Raw genomic sequence first — 3,729 nt, forward strand, 5'->3', positions numbered from 1 at the left:
AAAAAAAAAAAAAAGATAAGTTGAAATGAGTACCGGGAAAAAAATAAATTAATAATTAAAATAAAGTGCTTGGCACTTAGCCACACAGAGAATGCAATACCACACTGTCTTTATTACTGTAGCTTTATATGTTGAGTAGTGTCAGTCCTTCAACTTTGTTCTTCTCCTTCAGTATTACATTGGCTATCTTAGGTCTTTTGTCTCTTCATATAAACTTCAGAATCAGTCTGTCAATATATACAAAATAACTTGTTGGAATTTTTATTTAGATTAATTGAATCTATATATCCAGCTAGGAAGTCTTGACATTATTGAGTCTTCCTACCTATAAACATGGAACATATCTCCATGTATTTTAATTCTTCTTTGATTTCTTTCATCAGAGTTTTACAGTTTTCTTCATGTAGATGTTATACATATCTTGCTAAATGTATTCCTAAGTATTTCCTTTCTTTTTGGGTGTTGATATAAATGGTATTGTTTTTAATTTCAAATTCTACTTATTCATTCTTGGTATATAAGAAAGGGATTGATTTTTGTATATCAACTTTGTATCCTGCAACCTTGCTATAATTGCTTATTAGTTCCAGGAGATTTTTTGTTGAGTCTTTCAGATTTTCTTGATAGACAATCATGTCATCTTCAAACAAAGTTCAGTTTCTTCCCTCCCAATCAGTATGTTTTCTATTTTCTTTTCTTCTTCTTCTTCTTCTTTTTTTGCGATATGGTTTTCCATAAATAACTTATTTTTGTCATAAGTAGGATAATCAGATAATTTATAACTCAAAAAGAGACTTTTTAAAAGAATAAACATGGGCATTTTTTTATCCAAATATTAACCCATAAACTGGAATAACATGTTTGAACCAGGACTGTCCAGGATAATCTAGATATACAATTACACCATCTTGCTCCATCCTTCCTACTTGAGGCATGCTTGGTACATTAATTACTCTTCTAGTCCATCCATTGATCTTCAGTCCTTTCCTCTCCATTGGCAGTCATTCTACACACATACACTCTCAGTCCTTTCTTATGGTTTTAAGAAAACTTCACTGATACTTTCATTGCCACAAATCAATGCTCGCCCTACTCTGATTTTTATGGCCCACTCAGTGTGCATTTTTTCTCTCCATTTCCTTTCCTACCTGGTCACCCCTGGAGTACCCAGCTGACTGCCATCCCCATTGTCCAAGTGACCTTGCTCCTCAAAGGCTAGTGACAGTGGTCTCCTTGACAAATCTTTTCCAAGTCTTTAATCTCAGCTCCTCTACCCTGTCAGGTTCCTCCAAAATCTCCTTCCTCACCTTTGTTTACCCTATATTTTCCTCATTCTCCTCCTGCTTCTTGAGTCTCAACTTCCTATCTGACTCCTTCTGTCTTCCTCCAAGCCCACAAATATTGGCTTTCTCAAGCCTCCACCCTTCTCACGGTTCTCACAGGTTCACCAACCTCCTCCATAAGAATGCCCTAAAATTTCTTTATTTTGAATGGCTCTCATCCAACTGGATGGTCCATAGGCACACAAAAGTTAACATACCCAGTACAAACTAATAATGACCTCCATTAAGTGGACAGATATTGATGGCACACTCCTTGCAGGTCTTTAACTAATCAAGTCTTTTCTAATCAGGCCTTCCTGCTTGCCTATTTCAATCCCTGCCCATCCATCCTAAGTCACTGAGCATCCTAAGTCACTGATTTCCCCCTCAACCCCCACATCAAATTAACCAGGAAATTCTGTTGCTTTCACGACTATAGAGTCTTGCCCAACCCACCTGTCTGAAACTTAATTTTGGTTCTCATTGGAGATGATTATTATAGCTTCTTCTCTGGGGATAATTATAAAAGCTTCTTAACTGGACTACCTGTGGCTCCTGCAATGCAGATTAATCTCCAAAAACAGAATTTGATTGCATCATTTCCCCACTTAAGATATGTATCTATTGATGGCTATCTATTGCCTACTACACAGGCTCCTAGCACAGCATTCAAGTTGCTTCACAATATATTCCTAATCTTCCCATGCAATTTGCTTTCCCATTATACTGCCTCCAGGGTCCTCAACCTTCAGTTCAACCACATTCTTCTCCACTCCTGGATATGCTCAAGTGTATTTTCCTTCAAGTCCTTGTATAGGCTGGTTCTCATATCTCTGTCAGTTGCAGTATTACTGACTCTTTTTTTTTTTTTTACTTCGTTCCTTTCTTTCTTTTTTACACTTTTATTTTAAAGATATTTTGGGTACAATTCAGGGTTAGGTATACAAATGGTCATTGCACAGACAAAGTTTGGCCTCAGTTTGATACCCACTTTACCTGGTTTGAGATCAGGTACCCTTATTGATGAAGTGTGCCCCCCGAATCCCTGGCAGTTTCCCACTACTGCCAATTCCTTTCTTGTAGTATCATGATAATTGCTCAGGATTTGCTTACAATTCTTTAAGGCTTTGCTCAAAATTCTCTAATTAAGAATTTCCCTATTTTTTCTGCTAAAATATGTTTTTCTCTCTCTGAATTCACAGAGAATTTTCTTTATGCTTTTCTAACAGTTCTTCCATGTAATACATCCTTTGGCTATCTGTATTACAGTCCCCACATGACTCTTAAGTCTCTCAAAGGATGGGTGTCTACATCTGATTGTCTAGTATATTTCTTATAATGCTTTATATAGTAAGCTGGATGAGAGGTTGAAATATTAAAGTTAACTTTGAATCCATCATATACCATATAAAATAATGAAAATGTACTTATTATCAAGGTTAATTAAGATGAATTCTTAGCAAGACCTAGAAACTAACCAGTTTTGCAGTTCCTCTTGTTAAATCAAGGACATATAGATCATTTTATTTAAAGCAAAACTGTAAGAGAATTGTACGCTCTTCATTGCTTCCTAAAGAAAGAGTTGAACCAGATCTTAAAGACCATTTAATTCCCTTCCACACATTCCAACCACTAATTGTCCAGCTGAGAAAACAGAAGATTTGAGAGATTAAGGTGCCCCCATGGTCACATAAATCAGTACTCATAACTATAGTAGTTATCATTTATTAAGGGCCTCGTACAACAACTCTTCGAGGTAGATGCCATTGCTCCCATTTAGAGATGAGATAATACCCCGAAAGGTTAAGCAATTTGTTCCCAAGTGTTGATAGGAGCAGAGCTGAGTTGTAGCCCCAATTCTGCCTGACTGTAAAGTCTAGGCTTTTCTATTGGACATTGTGGCAGAGGAAAGACTTCCAGATGGCCTTATTCCTGTCTCCTACTGTTTCTCCATGAATATTTATGCCATGTAAGCAAACATGCACATTTATCAGTTTTAAACTTTTTAAAAAAAATTTGGAGGTGTGAAAATTAAACAGTAGCTTCATTACTATAAAAGCTTAAGGTTAAATCTAAGGCTACTTACTGACAATTTTGATTCTGTTGTCAGAAAATGTCCTCAATCTGGAAAAAAGATATGTATTCCTGCTTTTTGCTTCCTAAATATATTTTCAACTTAAAACTCAGTTGTCCAACCACAATTAACAAGAATTTGTTGAGTCCCTAGATTGTTGAGTCCTTATTTAGCTTTATACCCACACATAAGAAGGTATAAAGCTAAATAAGACATGATTTTACTCTCTGAAAGTTAACAAGCAAAAGGCAGACAATCAACTAATGGTGGGAACCATTTCTCCCTACCTATGGGAACTCTGCTAATTCAGGGACTACCAACCACTTAGACTCC

The sequence above is a fragment of the Carlito syrichta genome, unplaced genomic scaffold (genome assembly GCF_000164805.1).
Source record: "Carlito syrichta isolate Samal-C Ts95f unplaced genomic scaffold, Tarsius_syrichta-2.0.1 Scaffold315927, whole genome shotgun sequence".
Classification (NCBI taxonomy): Eukaryota; Metazoa; Chordata; class Mammalia; order Primates; family Tarsiidae; genus Carlito; species Carlito syrichta.